Raw genomic sequence first — 19,031 nt, forward strand, 5'->3', positions numbered from 1 at the left:
AAGGCTTTCCGGAAAAGTTTTTCTTTCCATTATGGGGTGTGGGAACAGCTTAAGCCTTGTTTCGGATCAGTGGTGGACTGGTGGGAGGGGGTAAAACACAATACTCGCCTATTGGCGATCTCATATAGCACAGTGAGAGCACGGGAGAGGAGAAGGGAGTTTGTGCACTTACAGAGGAGACTACAATTTTTGGTGACAGCAGGGAGTAAGGGGGAGACGCTGGATAGGGAGGCAGTTGAAGCGGTAAAGGGTAAGTTAGGGATTTATTTTAGGGAGAGGGCTAGGGTGTTTTTATTTCGGTGTAGAAAGGAGAAGTTTGAGTTGGGGGAACGCTGCAGTGCTTACTTTTTCAAGCAGGTTAAGACAGCCCAGGCAAGGGGATGTATCCCGCAGCTGCGTGGGAAAGGTGGGGGTTCTGTGACAGACCCACTGGAGATGGTGGAGGTAGCTTCTCTGTTTTTTGGGGAAGTTTTTGGGGAGGGGGCTGTGGGTGAGGATGGCCTGGGAAGGTTTTTAGGGTCTCTGCAGAGAAGGGTTCCTGGAGATATAGTTGAGGGGATGGAGGGCCCGGTGACCATGGCAGAGGTGGAGGAGGCCATGAAGGGGCTGCCATCAGGCAAGGTGCCTGGGATTGATGGGCTGCCCAAGGAATTTTTTTTTGGTTTTTTGGGGGATTTTGGGGAGGGATGTGTGGGAGGTGGTTAAATCTGTTTTGGAAGGGAGGGGCTTAGGGAAAACAATGAGGGAGGGGGTCATATCTCTCTTGTATAAGAAAGGGGACAGGGAGCGAATGGAAAGCTATAGGCCGATCACGTTGCTCTGTGTGGACTACAAAATTGTGGCTCGAGTCCTAGTTGGTCGTCTTCGGAAGGCTCTACCTCATGTAATCCATGAGGATCAGACGTGTGGGGTGGAGGGAAGGCTAATACAGTGGAATCTGGGATTGGTGAGGGACTGTATTCATTGGGTGGAGGAGCGGGGGATCAATATGAGTTTGGTGGGGTTAGATATGGAGAAAGCGTTTGACAGGGTGAACCACAGGTTTCTTTTTGCAGTTTTGGAGAGGATGGGATTTGGGCCCCGTTTCATAGAGTGGTTGGAGATCATGTACAAGGGGGTGGGGAGCAGAGTTATGGTGAACGGGCACTTGGGTACAGTGGTGGCACAGAGAACTGGGGTGAGGCAGGGATGCCCACTCTCCCCGCTGCTCTTTGTGGCTTACATGGAGCCGCTGGGTGCGGTGGTGCGGGGGGACCCGGGTGTGGTGGGTCTGCACCTTCCTGGAGCAGGTCCAGACAAGTTGACAGTGATGCAGTATGCGGATGACATGACCTTTTTTTTGACAACAGAGAGGTCGGTCACACGGCTGTTGGAAGTGGTGGAGAGTTTTTCGATAGTGTCGGGGGCCAAAGTGAACTTAGGGAAGTCCACCATTAAGTTTTTTGGACCATGGGCTGGTAGGGTGGGAGGCCTAGCTGGTCTGCCCCAGTGCCAGGGCCCAGTGAGAGTCCTGGGGGTAGAGTTTCAGGGAGAGGGGAGTGCAGAATTAAATTGGGGAAGGCGTCTGGCTGCAGCCCGTTCGCGGATGGGGCTGTGGAAATCCCGGCAACTTTCCTTAAGTGGTAGAGTGCTGGTTTTGAAGGCTGATATTTTGCCATTTTTGGTATACCTAGCGTATGTTTTTCCTTTACCTCCTCAATATAGGAGAAGTTTCATGAGAGATGTTTTTTCCTTTGTATGGGGGGGGGTATGAATATGTGAGAAGGGAGTGGATGTACCAGGAAGTTCGGATGGGAGGGAGGGGTGTGCCGGACATCCCACTTAAGTTGGATGTGGTTTTCTTTTCCTTTTTGTGCAGGTCTGTGCAACAGACCAGTGGCCATCATTTTCAGGCACTTTTGCTGTTTTGGTTGTCATTCCCCTTCAGGAGATTGGTGTTATGGGACAATCGAAAGCCAAAGGGGGATGTCTTACCCCCGTATTATAGGCAGGTGGTATGCTGGGGGAAAAAGCACCCAGAGTGTCAGGAGGGGGACCTGTGCTTCAGTCACCGGCGCCTGTACAGGGCTCTGGTGGAAAAAAGGGGGCCGGTGGGGGTGTATGGGGTGGGGCAACAAGGGTGGGTTTTCACACAGCAGAAAGGTCTCACAAACAGGGCGAGGGATATAAATTGGCTCGCCTTACACAGGAGGTTGCCAGTCAGGGAAGTTTTAAATAGACACGGGTTGACACGGGGGAGTTTGTGCCCAAGGGAGGGGTGTGGGGCTGATGAGACAATTGAGCATGTGTTTTGGGAATGTGGGTTTGCAACAAAAGTGTGGGTTGAGTTGGTTCTTTTTTTTCCAAGATTGGGGTCTTTAAAGTATGACATGATAATGCTGGGCTTGGGTTTAAGGGGGAAAGGTAGGGAGGGTTTTCTGTTATGGTTGGATCTGTCTATGGGAAAGGTGGCGCTGTGGGATGCAAGGACGGCGTTGATTAAAAACAATGTGGACTGGCAGGTGGGAAGGGTGGTGGCAAGGGTGAGGGCAGAGATTGGACGCATGAGAAGAATGGAGGAGGAAAAGTCAGGTATCACGCTGCAAGAGAGCGATGGAAGACTTTATTTTCATGAGCGGGTAGTGTTTCTTTGTGGTTGTTTCTTATGTTTGTATGGTTTTTGTGTCGGACATGTAAAGCATTGCTTTGATTGGTTTGTCATGTTGTTCTAAATGTTTCTTGGAAGTTTTGTAATAAAAAAAAAAAAAAAAAAAAAAAAAAAAAAAAAAAAAAAATCTGTTCTTATCAGTTTAATATCTGATATGTTCTCTATACGAGGACTACATATTAAATGGATTTTTAGGAACAGGAGTTGAAAAAGGAGCTTGCTCCGTTCACTCCAAGCATCGACCCGGTACTGCAGTGCCGCTGGGAACGGTGCGCTCTTCTCTGCTCTTGTGAAAAAGCAAACAGTGGTCCAGGATGGAAATTTCTTTTAGTCTGCTGAGAAAAGGGAGTGAATGCGAGGCAGACTTTAACACGGCTCTGGGAGCGACCCGAGTGCGAGCTAACCGGCAGAATTGCTTGAAAGAAACGTGACACTGAATGAGCGCTCAGAACAAAGCCTCAATACGGTGTTTCCCGTGGTGTTTGTGGCTGCCTTGTCTTTTGCACAGAGTAAAAGACAAGGCAGCCATCGAATAGGGCCCGATTGTTCCTACTTGGTCAGCCGAGGAGCAAGGGGGAGCAAGCGTCTCAACCAAGCAAAGCTCACCATGGGGAAGGTGGCTATGCCAACTGGCCTGGTGCCCTGCTCCCGCAGTGACGGATAATCGTACTCTGGTTTCTCTTCATAACGTACAAGTCTTTCGCCTTTTATTAAAGACTTCCATGGAGATCATTACTAATGAGTTGTTTCGATTTTTGGCAGGCTTTACCTTTGCGGGTGAAGCCCTTTCTGTCTGTGCAAAAGAAATCTTGTTCCTGTGCAGAGTGACTTCCCTGAGTAGAGTCGCCTTACTTGTTGTGACTGTGCCGATGTTGCTTGAATGGTGCTCGCGGGAGTGCAAAGTTATACCATTTAAAAGGGCTGAAGAGTTCTCAGTGCAGCGGGTGGGCGGAGGTGCAAAGTGACACCGCGCAGTGCAAAATAACACCGCGACAAGTGCCCATTGTGCCAGGAAGGGCCCTCGGACGTGAACCAGTGGACAGTTATCGCTTCTCGGCCTTTTGGCTAAGATCAAGTGTAGTATCTGTTCTTATCAGTTTAATATCTGATATGTCCTCTATATGAGGACTACATATTAAATGGATTTATAGGAACAGGAGTTGAAAAAGGAGCTTGCTCCGTTCACTCCAAGCATCGACCCGGTACTGCAGTGCCGCTGGGAACGGTGCGCTCTTCTCTGCTCTTGTGAAAAAGCAAAAAGTGGTGCAGGATGGAAGTTTCTTTTAGTCTGCTGAGAAAAGGGAGTGAATGCGAGGCAGACAATTAACACGGCTCTGGGAGCGAGCCGAGTGCGGGCAAACCGGGAATTGCTTGAAAGAAACGCGACACCGAATGAGCGCTCAGAACAAAGCCTCAATCAATACGGTGTTTCCCGTGGTGTTTGTGGCTGCCTTGTCTTTTGCACAGAGTAAAAGACAAGGCAGCCATCGAATAGGGCCCGATTGTTCCTACTTGGTCAGCCGAGGAGCAAGGGGGAGCAAGCGTCTCAACCAAGCAAAGCTCACCATGGGGAAGGTGGCTATGCCAACTGGCCTGGTGCCCTGCTCCCGCAGTGACGGATAATCGTACTCTGGTTTCTCTTCATAACGTACAAGTCTTTCGCCTTTTACTAAAGACTTCCGTGGAGAGCAGCACTAATGAGTTGTTTCTATTTTTGGCAGGCTTTACCTTTGCGGGTGAAGCCATTTCTGTCTGTGCAAAAGAAATCTTGTTCCTGTGCGGAGTGACTTCCCTGAGTAGAGTCGCCTTACTTGTTGTGACTGTGCCGATGTTGCTTGAATGGTGCTCAAGGGAGTGCAAAGTTATACCATTTAAAAGGGCTGAAGAGTGCTCAGTGCAGCGGGTGGGTGGAGGTGCAAAGTGACTCTCTGGCCACCTATGGCCATAAAAAGAACACCGCGACAAGTGCGCATTGTGCCAGGAAGGGCCCTCGGACGTGAACCAGTGGACAGTTATCGCTTCTCGGCCTTTTGGCTAAGATCAAGTGTAGTATCTGTTCTTATCAGTTTAATATCTGATATGTCCTCTATACGAGGACTACATATTAAATGGATTTTTAGGAACAGGAGTTGAAAAAGGAGCTTGCTCCGTTCATTCCAAGCATCAACCCGGTACTGCAGTGCCGCTGGGAACGGTGCGCTCTTCTCTGCTCTTGTGAAAAAGCAAACAGTGGTGCAGGATGGAAGTTTCAGGGAGCCCAAGATGAAATTTTTTTTTAGTCTGCTGAGAAAAGGGAGTGAATGCGAGGCAGACTGTAACACGGCTCTGGGAGCGAGCCGAGTGCGGGTTAACCGGGAGAATTGCTTGAAAGAAACGCGACACCGAATGAGCGCTCAGAACAAAGCCTCAATACGGTGTTTCCCGTGGTGTTTGTGGCTGCCTTGTCTTTTGCAAAGAGTAAAAGACAAGGCAGCCATCGAATAGGGCCGGATTGTTCCTACTTGGTCAGCCGAGGAGCAAGGGGGAGCAAGCGTCTCAACCAAGCAAAGCTCACCATGGGGAAGGTGGCTATGCCAACTGGCCTGGTGCCCTGCTCCCGCAGTGACGGATAATCGTACTCTGGTTTCTCTTCATAACGTACAAGTCTTTCGCTTTTTACTAGAGACTTCCGTGGAGAGCAGAACTAATGAGTTGTTTCTATTTTTGGCAGGCTTTACCTTTGCGGGTGAAGCCCTTTCTGTCTGTGCAAAAGAAATCTTGTTCGTGTGCAGAGTGACTTCCCTAAGTAGAGTCGCCTTACTTGTTGTGACTGTGCCGATGTTGCTTGAATGGTGCTCGCGGGAGTGCAAAGTTATACCATTTAAAAGGGCTGAAGAGTGCTCAGTGCAGCGGGTGGGCGGAGGTGCAAAGTGACTCTCTGGCCACCTATGGCCATAAAAAGAACACCGCCACAAGTGCGCATTTTTCCAGGAAGGGCCCTCGGACGTGAACCAGTGGACAATTATCGCTTCTCGGCCTTTTGGCTAAGATCAAGTGCAGTAAGTGGTTTAAGTTACCAGAGCCAAGCGATGTAAGGAGCCTGGATGATTTAGGTGTATCGTTTTTTTTTGGAGGAAAAAATGGTCATTAAACATCCATCCCAGACAGCATTTTATGCTGGTCTGCGAAATTCTTTGAGGTTTGTTTTAAAAGACAAGAAAAGTCATTTTGGAGATCGGGAGTGGTTCGTCAGAACTGTCATCGTCGCAGGTTTGAAAGTTGATCCGGCACAGATTTTCTGTTTGCAATGGAACGCAGCCGATGGGGGATATGATCTAACTTTGAACAGCCAGCAGCAGTACGATCAGATCCAAGCAACATTTCAGGAAAAGGCAGAGATGGAGCCCTTTTCCAGGTTCAGAGTGGTGCCTCTTTACCAGAGAAATTTGAGGATTGTGACTATCCACGTTTACAACCCATACGTCGGGGACGAGGCAGTGGCTGGGTTCCTCAGGAGGTACGGGAAAGTGGACATGCAGCCGAAATATCTGCGGGACAGTTTTGGGATCTGGACAGGTCGGAGGCAGTTCAGGGTGCTGTTGGGGGAGGATCCAGACAGCATGGACGGATTAAAGCACCCCCCTGCATACTTTTCAATTGGGGCGGACAGGGGATTTCTTTTTTACTCCGGGCAGCCACTGTTTTGCAGACAATGTCGCAGGTTTGGACACCTGGCGACGGGCTGCGTCCAAGTTTGCTGCCGGAACTGTGGGGGAAGTGGGCACGGTGCTGCCACCTGTGATGCACCCCGGCACTGTCATGGGTGCGGGGATGCGGGGCACCTGCTTCGGGACTGCCCCAAACGTACCCGCACATACGCCACAGTGGCTGGAGGTTTGGAGATCCGGAGGCAGAGGCCGCAGGTGGAGTTGCGTCAGGAGGTCCACGAGGCAAAGATGGGCCTTGGGACGGGGGCTGCTGTCTGGATTGCGGAGGCGGCCGCAGCCTCGCCGGCTGGGGAAAGGCTCATGGCAGATGGAGATGTCCCAGGGAAGAGCAACGTAGAAGGAGCGGCAGACCCATCGGACTTGGGAGGTGATCGTGAAGGTGTGAGTGTTATGGTGAGCTTTGGAGACTGTCTGCCGCTGATAGGATCCTGGGCAGATTGTGCGGCGAGTTCGGAGGAGGAGACGGTGGAGATGGTGATGGCAGCGATCGGTGGAGTGAGGAGGCAGAGGGTCTCTTCAAGTGAGGACTACACAGAGTCCTCAGCTGAAGCGGTCCGTGCTGAAACACAGGTGAAGGGAAGAAGGAGGAGGAAGAAACAGCGAGAGGGTGCCGTTCAGTCGATGGACAGTACGTGTGAAGGAGAGGTGCCTTCGACTTCACCAGGACATTCGGGGTCATTGGGTGTGGACTTGGGGCCGAAGGGTTCCTGCAGGGGGTCTGATGTAATGGAGGGGGTACCTGCGGCCTCCGAGAGGCATCAAGGAGTAAGCGGGAGTGCGGAAGGGGAGGGCGGAGCCTCCGTGGGCACCCAAGATGGTGCGAGGGCTGATAACATAGATGGGGGGACTGGGCCAGTGGAGGGGGGGGCTGTTTCACCTCTGAGCTCGTCACGCTCTGTTTTTGAGGCCAGGTCGCCCAGCAGTGAGGCCTACCTTGAGGAGTGCGAGGTCTACGGATCGGGGGGGTCTGTGGGGAGTGGTTCCGAGGGCCTACTGGGAGAGAAAGAGAAGGCCTGAAAGGGACCTTTACAGTTTTAACAGTCAATGTGAGGGGGATGAGAGATAAGGGGAAGAGGGGGGGGATTTTTTCATCATTTGGCCCAGGTCCCTTTCCAGGTTTGTTTTTTACAGGAGGTTCATTTAAGGGATGGGGAAGATGTAAGGGTCTTCTCTGATGGATGGAAGAGGGGGATTTCAAGGTGGGGGGTGGGAGGGGTTCACTCTTGTGGGGTGGGTATTTTATTTGGGGATAGGGATTTTCATGTGTCGGGGAGTTTTTCTGTGGTACAGGGGAGGGTACTAGTGGTTGATGCGGACTGGAGGGGGGTCTATTTTCGGTTCATCACTGTTTATGCCCCAGCAGAACCACAGGGACGGAGGGATCTTTTTTTGGCATTGCCTGATGTTTGTGTTACCAACAGGGTTTTGGTTGTGGGGGGGGATTTTAATGTCTCTTTTGAAGGCATTGGGGATTTTAGTTTGCCTTATTTGAGGGATGTAGTGATGGACTTTAATTTACAGGATAGTTTCAGGGTGGTGAATAAGTCAGGGGAGGGATTCACATGGTCAAATTCTAGGGGTTCACGCAGTAGGATAGATTTTGTTTTTTTGCCAAATGTGGTGGAGGTGAAAGATGCTGCAGTGTCGCCCCTCTGGTTCACAGATCACAGCCAACTCCGGGTGACCTTTGAGGTGGAGGCACCCCTTTTTGGGAGGGGGTTTTGGAGGCTAAATTGTGAAATCTTGAAGGAAAAGGCTTTCCGGAAAAGTTTTTCTTTCCATTACGGGGTGTGGGAACAGCTTAAGCCTTGTTTCGGATCAGTGGTGGACTGGTGGGAGTGGGTAAAACACAATACTCGCCTATTGGCGATCTCATATAGCACAGTGAGAGCACGGGAGAGGAGAAGAGAGTTTGTGCACTTACAGAGGAGACTACAATTTTTGGTGACAGCAGGTAATAAGGGGGAGACGTTGGATAGGGAGGCAGTTGAAGCGGTAAAGGGTAAGTTAGGGATTTATTTTAGGGAGAGGGCTAGGGTGTTTTTATTTCGGTGTAGAAAGGAGAAGTTTGAGTTGGGGGAACGCTGCAGTGCTTACTTTTTCAAGCAGGTTAAGACAGCCCAGGCAAGGGTATGTATCCCGCAGCTGCGTGGGAAAGGTGGGGGTTCTGTGACAGACCCACTGGAGATGGTGGAGGTAGCTTCTCTGTTTTTTGGGGAAGTTTTTGGGGAGGGGGCTGTGGGTGAGGATGGCCTGGGAAGGTTTTTAGGGTCTCTGCAGAGAAGGGTTCCTGGATATATAGTTGAGGGGATGGAGGGCCCGGTGACCATGGCAGAGGTGGAGGAGGCCATGAAGGGGCTGCCATCAGGCAAGGTGCCTGGGATTGATGGGCTGCCCAAGGAATTTTTTTTGTTTTTTGGGGGGATTTTGAGGAGGGATGTGTGGGAGGTGGTTAAATCTGTTTTGGAAGGGAGGGGCTTAGGGAAAACAATGAGGGAGGGGGTCATATCTCTCTTGTATAAGAAAGGGGACAGGGAGAGAATGGAAAGCTATAGGCCGATCACGTTGCTCTGTGTGGACTACAAAATTGTGGCTCGAGTCCTAGTTGGTCGTCTTCGGAAGGCTCTACCTCATGTAATCCATGAGGATCAGACGTGTGGGGTGGAGGGAAGGCTAATACAGTGGAATCTGGGATTGGTGATGGACTGTATTCACTGGGTGGAGGAGCGGGGGATCAATATGAGTTTGGTGGGGTTAGATATGGAGAAAGCGTTTGACAGGGTTAACCACAGGTTTCTTTTTGCAGTTTTGGAGAGGATGGGATTCGGGCCCCATTTCATAGAGTGGTTGGAGATCATGTACAAGGAGCAGGGTTATGGTGAACGGGCACTTGGGTACAGTGGTGGCACAGAGAACTGGGGTGAGGCAGGGATGCCCACTCTCCCCGCTGCTCTTTGTGGCTTACATGGAGCCGCTGGGTTCGGTGGTGCGGGGGGACCCGGGTGTGGTGGGTCTGCACCTTCCTGGAGCAGGTCCAGACAAGTTGACAGTGATGCAGTATGCGGATGACATGACCTTTTTTTTGACAACAGAGAGGTCGGTCACACGGCTGATGGAAGTGGTGGAGAGTTTTTCGATAGTGTCGGGGGCCAAGGTGAACTTAGGGAAGTCCACCATTAAGTTTTTTGGACCATGGGCTGGTAGGGTGGGAGGCTTAGCTGGTCTGCCCCAGTGCCAGGGCCCAGTGAGAGTCCTGGGGGTAGAGTTTCAGGGAGAGGGGAGTGCAGAATTAAATTGGGGAAGGCGTCTGGCTGCAGCCCGTTCGCGGATGGGGCTGTGGAAATCCCGGCAACTTTCCTTAAGTGGTAGAGTGCTGGTTTTGAAGGCTGATATTTTGCCATTTTTGTTATACCTAGCGTATGTTTTTCCTTTACCTCCTCAATATAGGAGAAGTTTCATGAGAGATGTTTTTTCCTTTGTATGGGGGGGGTATGAATATGTGAGAAGGGAGTGGATGTACCAGGAAGTTCGGATGGGAGGGAGGGGTGTGCCGGACATCCCACTTAAGTTGGATGTGGTTTTCTTTTCCTTTTTGTGCAGGTCTGTGCAACAGACAAGTGGCCATCATTTTCAGGCACTTTTGCTGTTTTGGATGTCATTCCCCTTCAGGAGATTGGTGTCATGGGACAATAGAAAGCCAAAGGGGGATGTCTTACCCCCGTATTATAGGCAGGTGGTATGCTGGGGGAAAAAGCACCCAGAGTGTCAGGAGGGGGACCTGTGCTTCAGTCACCGGCGCCTGTACAGGGCTCTGGTGGAAAAAAGGGGGCCGGTGGGGGTGTATGGGGTGGGGCAACAAGGGTGGGTTTTCACACAGCAGAAAGGTCTCACAAACAGGGCGAGGGATATAAATTGGCTCGCCTTACACAGGAGGTTGCCAGTCAGGGAAGTTTTAAATAGACACGGGTTGACACGGGGGAGTTTGTGCCCAAGGGAGGGGTGTGGGGCTGATGAGACAATTGAGCATGTGTTTTAGGAATGTGGGTTTGCAACAAAAGTGTGGGTTGAGTTGGTTCTTTTTTTTCCAAGATTGGGGTCTTTAAAGTATGACATGATAATGCTGGGCTTGGGTTTAAGGGGGAAAGGTAGGGAGGGTTTTCTGTTATGGTTGGTTCTGTCTATGGGAAAGGTGGCGCTGTGGGATGCAAGGACGGCGTTGATTAAAAACAATGTGGACTGGCAGGTGGGAAGGGTGGTGGCAAGGGTGAGGGCAGAGATTGGATGCATGAGAAGAATGGAGGAGGAAAAGTACGGGTATCACGCTGCAAGAGAGCGATGGAAGACTTTATTTTCATGAGCGGGTAGTGTTTCTTTGTGGTTGTTTCTTATGTTTGTATGGTTTTTGTGTCGGACATGTAAAGCATTACTTTGACTGTTTTGTAATGTTGTTCTAAATGTTTCTTGGAAGTTTTGTAATAATAAAAAAAAAAAAAAAAAAAAAAAATCTGTTCTTATCAGTTTAATATCTGATATGTCCTCTATACGAGGACTACATATTAAATGGATTTTTAGGAACAGCAGTTGAAAAAGGAGCTTGCTCCGTTCACTCCAAGCATCGACCCGGTACTGCAGTGCCGCTGGGAACGGTGCACTCTTCTCTGCTCTTGTGAAAAAGCAAACAGTGGTGCAGGATGGAAGTTTCTTTTAGTCTGCTGAGAAAAGGGAGTGAATGCGAGGCAGACTTTAACACGGCTCTGGGAGTGAGCCGAGTGCGGGCTAACCGGGAGAATTGCTTGAAAGAAACGCGACACCGAATGAGCGCTCAGAACAAAGCCTCAATACGGTGTTTCCCGTGGTGTTTGTGGCTGCCTTGTCTTTTGCACAAAGTAAAAGACAAGGCAGCCATCGAATAGGGCCCGATTGTTCCTACTTGGTAAGCCGAGGAGCAAGGGGGAGCAAGCGTCTCAACCATGCAAAGCTCACCATGGGGAAGGTGGCTATGCCAACTGGCCTGGTGCCCTGCTCCCGCAGTGACGGATAATCGTACTCTGGTTTCTCTTCATAACGTACAAGTCTTTCGCCTTTTACTAAAGACTTCCGTGGAGAGCAGCACTAATGAGTTGTTTCTATTTTTGGCAGGCTTTACCTTTGCGGGTGAAGCCCTTTCTGTCTGTGCAAAAGAAATCTTGTTCCTGTGCAGAGTGACTTCCCTGAGTAGAGTCGCCTTACTTGTTGTGACTGTGCCGATGTTGCTTGACAAAAAGTCCAAAAAAGGTAATGTAGACCAGATATATTCATGTTAAACAGCCAAATCAGGGGAAAGCGCGAACGCAGTCCCCCACTACCGGAAATTATGCAGTCGAGATTCCCACATTTGGGGAATTCGCAAGGGTCAGTACAGCCGGTGTGCAATGACTGAGCCTCGCCTTGAGTGAACCACCTTCTTGATCATGGTGTCTCTCCTGCCAGGTAAGTATGAGTTGGAAATGTCAGAGGCTGATACCTCTTTCCCAGGTGCCTCACTCGGCCGGACGGTGCTGCAACTTCAACTGTCTGGTGTGCCATGCCAGCAGCAGCAGCTACCCCGGAACTAAAACGTTTGCAGATTAAAAGAGTAAGGCTTTTCATTATCTTTCTGATAACTTCTTCTTTTAAACAACCAAGGAACTTTCAGCACAAATGTATTTCTTTCCCCTCCTCCCCATCTCTAAAGCCACACCCACCCACACTGGGAAATTTCTCAGTTGAGGCAAACCCTCACGGCTGCATATCTCCAGTGCAGACATGCTGCAGCATTTGGCAAACCTTGCTAAACATCCACTTCAGTGGTCACATGTCCTCTTTTTTCATTTTGTTCCTCCCCATCTCTAAGGCAATGCCCACCTGCCTGGGGTGACTGCACTGTATGACCTCACCTGACATCTATGCAGCTGCATATCTGTTGTGTAGACATGCTGCAGCATTCAGCATACCTTACTAAACATCCATTTTAAAGACGGCAAGGTGTTGCTAAAACAGTGACACAAGGTCAAAAAAGGGTGATGTAGACTAGAAATATTTATGTTTCCCAGGTGCCTCACTCGGCCAGACGGTGCTGCAACTTCAACTGTCTGGTGTGCCATGCCAGCAGCAGCTACCCCGAAACTAAAATGTTTGCAGATTAAAAGAGTAAGGCTTTTCATTATCTTTCTGATCACTTCTTCTTTTAAACAACCAAGGAACTTGCAGCACAAACGTATTTCTTTCCCCTCCTCCCCATTTCTAAAGCAACACCCACACTGGCAAATTTCTCAGTTGAGGCAAACCCTCACGGCTGGGCAGCTGCATATCTCCAGTGCAGACATGCTTCAGCATTTGGCAAACCTTGCTAAACATCCACTTCAGTGGTCACATGTCCTCTTTTTTTCATTTTGTTCCTCCCCATCTCTAAGGCAATGCCCACCTGCCTGGGGTGACTGCACTGTATGACCTCACCTGACAACTGTGCAGCTGCATATCTGTTGTGTAGACATGCTTCAGCATTCAGCGTACCTTACTAAACATCCATTTTGAAGACGGCAGGGTGTTGCTAAAACAGTGACTCAAGGTCAAAAAAGGGTAATATAGACCAGAAATATTCATGTTAAACAGCCAAATCAGGGGAAAGCGCGAACGCAGTCCCCCACTACCAGAAATTATGCAGTCGAGATTCCCACATTTGGGGAATTCGCAAGGGTCAGTACAGTCGGTGTGCAATGACTGAGCCTCGCCTTGAGTGAACCACCTTCTTGATCATGGTGTCTCTCCTGCCAGGTAAGTATGAGCTGGAAATGTCAGAGGCTGATACCTCTTTCCCAGGTGCCTCACTCGGCCGGACGGTGCTGCAACTTCAACTGTCTGGTGTGCCATGCCCGCAGCAGCAGCTACCCCGAAACTAAAACGTTTGCAGATTAAAACAGTAAGGCTTTTCATTATCTTTCTGATCACTTCTTCTTTTAAACAACCAAGGAACTTGCATCACAAACGTATCTCTTTCCCCTCCTCCCCATCTCTAAAGCCACACCCACCCACACTGGGAAATTTCTCAGTTGAGGCAAACCCTCACGGCTGCATATCTTCATATCTGCATATCAAGACTTCTGTGGAGAGCAGCACTAATGAGTTGTTTCTATTTTTGGCAGGCTTTACCTTTGCGGGTGAAGCCCTTTCTGTCTGTGCAAAAGAAATCTTCTTCCTGTGCAGAGTGACTTCCCTGAGTAGAGTCGCCTTACTTGTTGTGACTGTGCCGATGTTGCTTGAATGGTGCTGGCGGGAGTGCAAAGTTATACCATTTAAAAGGGCTGAAGAGTGCTCAGTGACTCTCTGGCCACCTATGGCCATAAAAAGAACACCGCGACAAGTGCGCATTGTGCCAGGAAGGGCCCTCGGACGTGAACCAGTGGACAGTTATCGCTTCTCGGCCTTTTGGCTAAGATCAAGTGTAGTATCTGATATGTCCTCTATACGAGGACTACATATTAAATGGATTTTTAGGAACAGGAGTTGAAAAAGGAGCTTGCTCCGTTCACTCCAAGCATCGACCCGGTACTGCAGTGCCGCTGGGAACGGTGCGCTCTTCTCTGCTCTTGTGAAAAAGCAAACAGTGGTGCAGGATGGAAGTTTCAGGGAGCCCAAGATGAAACTTTCTTTTAGTCTGCTGAGAAAAGGGAGTGAATGCGAGGCAGACTTTAACACGGCTCTGGGAGCGAGGCGAGTGCGGGCTCACCGGGAGAATTGCTTGAAAGAAACGCGACACCGAATGAGCGCTCAGAACAAAGCCTCAATACGGTGTTTCCCGTGGTGTTTGTGGCTGCCTTGTCTTTTGCACAGAGTAAAAGACAAGGCAGCCATCGAATAGGGCCCGATTGTTCCTACTTGGTCAGCCGAGGAGCAAGGGGGAGCAAGCGTCTCAACCAAGCAAAGCTCACCATGGGGAAGGTGGCTTTGCCAACTGGCCTGGTGCCCTGCTCCCGCAGTGACGGATAATCGTACTCTGGTTTCTCTTCATAACGTACAAGTCTTTCGCCTTTTACTAAAGACTTCCGTGTAGAGCAGCACTAATGAGTTGTTTCTATTTTTGGCAGGCTTTACCTTTGCGGGTGAAGCCCTTTCTGTCTGTGCAAAAGAAATCTTGTTCCTGTGCAGAGTGACTTCCCTGAGTAGAGTCGCCTTACTTGTTGTGACTGTGCCGATGTTGCTTGAATGGTGCTCGCGGGAGTGCAAAGTTATACCATTTAAAAGGGTTGAAGAGTGCTCAGTGACTCTCTGGCCACCTATGGCCATAAAAAGAACACCGCGACAAGTGCGCATTGTGCCAGGAAGGGCCCTCGGACGTGAACCAGTGGACAGTTATCGCTTCTCGGCCTTTTGGCTAAGATCAAGTGTAGTATCTGTTCTTATCAGTTTAATATCTGATATGTCCTCTATACGAGGACTACATATTAAATGGATTTTTAGGAACAGGAGTTGAAAAAGGAGCTTGCTCCGTTCACTCCAAGCATCGACCCGGTACTGCAGTGCCACTGGGAACGGTGCGCTCTTCTCTGCTCTTGTGAAAAAGCAAAAAGTGGTGCAGGATGGAAGTTTCTTTTAGTCTGCTGAGAAAAGGGAGTGAATGCGAGGCAGACTTTAACACGGCTCTGGGAGCGAGCCGAGTGCGGGCTAACCGGGAGAATTGCTTGAAAGAAACAAAGCCTCAATACGGTGTTTCCCGTGGTTTCCCGTGGTGTTTGTGGCTGCCTTGTCTTTTGCACAGAGTAAAAGACAAGGCAGCCATCGAATAGGGCCAGATTGTTCCTACTTGGTCAGCCGGGGAGCAAGCGTCTCAACCAAGCAAAGCTCACCATGGGGACGGTGGCTATAACAACTGGCCTGGTGCCCTGCTCCCGCAATGACGGATAATCGTACTCTGGTTTCTCTTCATAACGTACAAGTCTTTCGCCTTTTACTAAAGACTTCCGTGGAGAGCAGCACTAATGAGTTGTTTCTATTTTTGGATGGCTTTACCTTTGCGGGTTAAGTCTTTTCTGTTTGTGCAAAAGAAAATCATGTTGCTGTGCAGAGTGACTTCTCGGAGTAGAGTAGAGTCAAGTAGATTCTTATTTGTTGTTTCTCTATCTTTTGGTTAAGACTATGATTGCCTTCTCTGTGTCGTTGATTTTGTGCATGCTTTGGCATTAAGAACCTGTGCTTAAGAGGTATTTTTGAGCTTGATTAAAGTTTTCCAACTATATTGTAGTTAAAATTCTTTATCAAAATGTTTTTGGTTGTTTTTGCTTTCTTGCTCATTGCAGGTTGAAATACTGCAATGGCATTTGGAATTGCACCTGGAGGGTCCCCATCCAACAATGGCAAGACCCCCAGGGCTTCTAGGGCCTGAAACATCTCCCACTCATGATTGTCTTGGAGAAAAACAGAGGCTACATCCACTACCAGGGACAGCCGAAACTCTGCCGCGTGGGGAGCATGGGCACCTGTTGGACGCCTGCACAAAGGTATTTTGTCGCAAATGTAGAGAAATTGGTCACACCATCGAAGAGTGTACGAATGGCAGAAAGTGCAATTTCTGTGGAGAATAAAACCACCTCTTCAGAGATTGCCCAAAATCTTTTGCCAACAAGTTGAAATCCCTAAAAATACAGGAAGGAGGTGGAAATGGAGGGCAGTCAGAGGCAGTTGATGAGCTATTTAAAACAGCTAGGCTGGGAAATTCAAATTTACCACCAAAACCCCTGAATGGTGGACAGCAGTCAGGTGAGGCAGAAGACGGGGAGGGGCCTGCAGAAGCCCCACAAATGGAAAGCTCCTTTTAGGTTGAGGAAAGGCAAGGCAAGTTTATTTGTAGAGCACAATTCGTAAACAAAATTGCTTTACAGCTACATAAAATCACAAGAAGGCCAATAAAATAATTCTATAAAAGATAGAAAATAACTAATTAATTAAATTAAAAGCGAAGAGTGCAAATAAAATACTTTCAGTTGTCATGTGCACAGCTAAATAGAACTGTTTTAAAGTCTATTCTCTGAGCGACAGAAAGCTAGTGCAGAGACCTGAGCACTGGACTAATATGGTGATATTTTCTGGTTCTAGTCAGGACTGAATGAACTGCTCTCCATCATTAGAGGCTTAAACTTTGATTAAAAGTAACCTATAAAAGCAATAGTTTGGCTTCTAATGACTGAAACAAAACCCAGAAGAGTGGTGCGACAGTGAAGCTCTGGAGCACCTTTGAAGAAGCACCTTTAGCAGCAGTAAGTTGGTTTCCTGTGTGACGTTAGCAGTGACTTTATCGGCTATCATATAGCAGCATTTGGCAAACCTTCAGCGTACCTTATTAATCATCCATTTTAAAAATGGCAAGGTGTTATAAAACAGTGACACAAGGTCAAAAAAGGGTAATGTAGATCAGAAATATTCATGTTAAACAGCCAAATCAGGGGAAAGCGCGAACGCAGTCCCCCACTACCAGAAATTATGCAGTCGAGATTCCCACATTTGGGGAATTCGCAAGGGTCAGTACACTCGGTGTGCATTGACTGCGCCTCGCCTTGAGTGAACCACCTTCTTGATCATGGTGTCTCTCCTGCCAGGTAAGTATGAATTGGAAATGTCAGAGGCTGATACCTCTTTCCCAGGTGCCTCACTCGGCCGGACGGTGCTGCAACTTCAACTGTCTGGTGTGCCATGCCAGCAGCAGCAGCTACCCCGAAACTAAAATGTTTGCAGATTAAAAGAGTAAGGCTTTTCATTATCTTTCTGATCACTTCTTCTTTTAAACAACCAAGGAACTTGCAGCACAAATGTATTTCTTTCCCCTACTTCCCATCTCTAAAGCCACACCCACCCACACTGGAAAATTTCCCAGTTGAGGAAAACCCTCACGGCTGGGCAGCTGCATATCTCCAGTGCAGACATGCTGCAGCATTTGGCAAACCTTGCTAAACATCTACTTCAGTGGTCACATGTCCTCATTTTTCATTTTGTTCCTCCCCATCTCTAAGGCAATGCCCACCTGCCTGGGGTGACTGCACTGTATGACCTCACCTGACAACTGCGCAGCTGCATATCTGTTGTGTAGACATGCTGCAGCATTCAGCGTACCTTACTAAACATCCATTTTAAAGATGGCAAGGTGTTATAAAACAGTGACACAAGGTCATAAAGGGTAATGTAGTCTAGAAATATTCATGTTAAACAGCCAAATCAGGGGAAAGCGCGAACGCAGTCCCCCACTACCAGAAATTATGCAGTCGAGATTCCCACATTTGGGGAATTCGCAAGGGTCAGTACAGTCGGTGTGCAATGACTGAGCCTCGCCTTGAGTGAACCACCTTCTTGATCATGGTGTCTCTCCTGCCAGGTAAGTATGAGTTGGAAATGTCAGAGGCTGATACCTCTTTCCCAGGTGCCTCACTCGGCCGGACGGTGCTGCAACTTCAACTGTCTGGTGTGCCATGCCAGCAGCAGCAGCTACCCCGAACCTAAAATGTTTGCAGATTAAAAGAGTAAGGCTTTTCATTATCTTTCTGATCACTTCTTCTTTTAAACAACCAAGGAACTTGCAGCACAAATGTATTTCTTTCCCCTCCTCCCCATCTCTAAAGCCACACCCACCCACACTGGGAAATTTCTCAGTTGAGGCAAACCCTCACGGCTGCATATCTCCAGTGCAGACATGCTGCAGCATTTGGCAAACCTTGCTAAACATCCACTTCAGTGGTCACATGTCCTCATTTTTCATTTTGTTCCTCCCCATCTCTAAGGCAATGCCCACCTGCCTGGGGTGACTGCACTGTATGACCTCACCTGACATCTACGCAGCTGCATATCTGTTGTGTAGATATGCTGCAGCATTCAGCACAAATGTATTTCTTTCAGCGCATCTCCAAGCATCGACCCGGTACTGTAGTGCCGCTGGGAACGGTGCGCTCTTCTCTGCTCTTGTGAAAAAGCAAACAGTGGTGCAGGATGGAAGTTTCTTTTAGTCTGCTGAGAAAAGGGAGTGAATGCGAGGCAGACTTTAACACATCTCTGGGAGCGAGCCGAGTGCGGGCTAACCGGGAGAATTGCTTGAAAGAAACGCGACACCGAATGAGCGCTCAGCACAAAGCCTCAATACGGTGTTTCCTGTGGTTTTTGTGGCTGCCTTATCTTTTGCACAGAGTAAAAGACAAGGCAGCCATCGAATAGGGCCCAATTGTTCCTACTCGGTCAGCCGGGGAGCAAGGGGGAGCAAGCGTCTCAACCAAGCAAAGCTCATCATGGGGAAGGTGGCTATGCCAACTGGCCTGGTGCCCTGCTCCCGCAGTGACGGATAATCGTACTCTGGTTTCTCTTCATAACGTACAAGTCTTTCGCCTTTTACTAAAGGCTACCGTGGAGAGCAGCACTAATGAGTTGTTTCTATTTTTGGCAGGCTTTACCTTTGCGGGTGAAGCCCTTTCTGTCTGTGCAAAAGAAATCTTGTTCCTGTGCAGAGTGACTTCCCTGAGTAGAGTCGCCTTACTTGTTGTGACTGTGCCGATGTTGCTTGAATGGTGCTCGCGGGAGTGCAAAGTTATACCATTTAAAAGGGCTGAAGAGTGCTCAGTGCAGCGGGTGGGCGGAGGTGCAAAGTGACTCTCTGGCCACCTATGGCCATAAAAAGAACACCGCGACAA

General features: G+C 49.1%; 14 non-coding genes and 4 pseudogenes across 14 annotated transcripts; 14 read left to right on the plus strand and 4 right to left on the minus strand.

The window, feature by feature from the left end:
- Positions 1–2,711: 2,711 nt before the first annotated feature.
- LOC140267771 (U2 spliceosomal RNA) lies at positions 2,712–2,927 on the plus strand (annotated as a pseudogene).
- A 386-nt stretch (positions 2,928–3,313) lies between these two features.
- Positions 3,314–3,427, plus strand: LOC140267963 (U5 spliceosomal RNA). Its single transcript, XR_011907489.1, has one exon. It is a non-coding gene; the product is annotated as a U5 spliceosomal RNA (small nuclear RNA).
- A 265-nt stretch (positions 3,428–3,692) lies between these two features.
- Positions 3,693–3,883, plus strand: LOC140267676 (U2 spliceosomal RNA). The gene has a single exon (XR_011907268.1). It is a non-coding gene; the product is annotated as a U2 spliceosomal RNA (small nuclear RNA).
- A 389-nt stretch (positions 3,884–4,272) lies between these two features.
- Positions 4,273–4,386, plus strand: LOC140267831 (U5 spliceosomal RNA). The gene has a single exon (XR_011907369.1). It is a non-coding gene; the product is annotated as a U5 spliceosomal RNA (small nuclear RNA).
- Positions 4,387–4,661: 275 nt separating this feature from the next.
- Positions 4,662–4,852, plus strand: LOC140267717 (U2 spliceosomal RNA). Its single transcript, XR_011907307.1, has one exon. It is a non-coding gene; the product is annotated as a U2 spliceosomal RNA (small nuclear RNA).
- A 409-nt stretch (positions 4,853–5,261) lies between these two features.
- LOC140267956 (U5 spliceosomal RNA) lies at positions 5,262–5,375 on the plus strand. Its single transcript, XR_011907484.1, has one exon. It is a non-coding gene; the product is annotated as a U5 spliceosomal RNA (small nuclear RNA).
- Positions 5,376–5,650: 275 nt separating this feature from the next.
- Positions 5,651–5,821, plus strand: LOC140267807 (U2 spliceosomal RNA; annotated as a pseudogene).
- Positions 5,822–10,808: 4,987 nt separating this feature from the next.
- LOC140267768 (U2 spliceosomal RNA) lies at positions 10,809–11,011 on the plus strand (annotated as a pseudogene).
- Positions 11,012–11,397: 386 nt separating this feature from the next.
- On the plus strand, positions 11,398–11,511 carry LOC140267832 (U5 spliceosomal RNA). The gene has a single exon (XR_011907370.1). It is a non-coding gene; the product is annotated as a U5 spliceosomal RNA (small nuclear RNA).
- A 156-nt stretch (positions 11,512–11,667) lies between these two features.
- Positions 11,668–11,831, minus strand: LOC140267977 (U1 spliceosomal RNA). The gene has a single exon (XR_011907501.1). It is a non-coding gene; the product is annotated as a U1 spliceosomal RNA (small nuclear RNA).
- A 1,159-nt stretch (positions 11,832–12,990) lies between these two features.
- On the minus strand, positions 12,991–13,154 carry LOC140267702 (U1 spliceosomal RNA). The gene has a single exon (XR_011907293.1). It is a non-coding gene; the product is annotated as a U1 spliceosomal RNA (small nuclear RNA).
- Positions 13,155–13,781: 627 nt separating this feature from the next.
- LOC140267749 (U2 spliceosomal RNA) lies at positions 13,782–13,951 on the plus strand (annotated as a pseudogene).
- A 409-nt stretch (positions 13,952–14,360) lies between these two features.
- Positions 14,361–14,474, plus strand: LOC140267906 (U5 spliceosomal RNA). Its single transcript, XR_011907437.1, has one exon. It is a non-coding gene; the product is annotated as a U5 spliceosomal RNA (small nuclear RNA).
- A 249-nt stretch (positions 14,475–14,723) lies between these two features.
- Positions 14,724–14,914, plus strand: LOC140267638 (U2 spliceosomal RNA). Its single transcript, XR_011907235.1, has one exon. It is a non-coding gene; the product is annotated as a U2 spliceosomal RNA (small nuclear RNA).
- A 361-nt stretch (positions 14,915–15,275) lies between these two features.
- On the plus strand, positions 15,276–15,389 carry LOC140267877 (U5 spliceosomal RNA). Its single transcript, XR_011907411.1, has one exon. It is a non-coding gene; the product is annotated as a U5 spliceosomal RNA (small nuclear RNA).
- Positions 15,390–16,805: 1,416 nt separating this feature from the next.
- LOC140267989 (U1 spliceosomal RNA) lies at positions 16,806–16,969 on the minus strand. The gene has a single exon (XR_011907512.1). It is a non-coding gene; the product is annotated as a U1 spliceosomal RNA (small nuclear RNA).
- A 606-nt stretch (positions 16,970–17,575) lies between these two features.
- LOC140267714 (U1 spliceosomal RNA) lies at positions 17,576–17,739 on the minus strand. Its single transcript, XR_011907304.1, has one exon. It is a non-coding gene; the product is annotated as a U1 spliceosomal RNA (small nuclear RNA).
- A 952-nt stretch (positions 17,740–18,691) lies between these two features.
- LOC140267945 (U5 spliceosomal RNA) lies at positions 18,692–18,805 on the plus strand. The gene has a single exon (XR_011907474.1). It is a non-coding gene; the product is annotated as a U5 spliceosomal RNA (small nuclear RNA).
- Positions 18,806–19,031: the final 226 nt, after the last annotated feature.

Source organism: Leuresthes tenuis, unplaced genomic scaffold (assembly GCF_036924035.1).
Source record: "Leuresthes tenuis unplaced genomic scaffold, fLeuTen1.0.hap1 SCAF_13, whole genome shotgun sequence".
In the NCBI taxonomy this organism is placed as follows: Eukaryota; Metazoa; Chordata; class Actinopteri; order Atheriniformes; family Atherinopsidae; genus Leuresthes; species Leuresthes tenuis.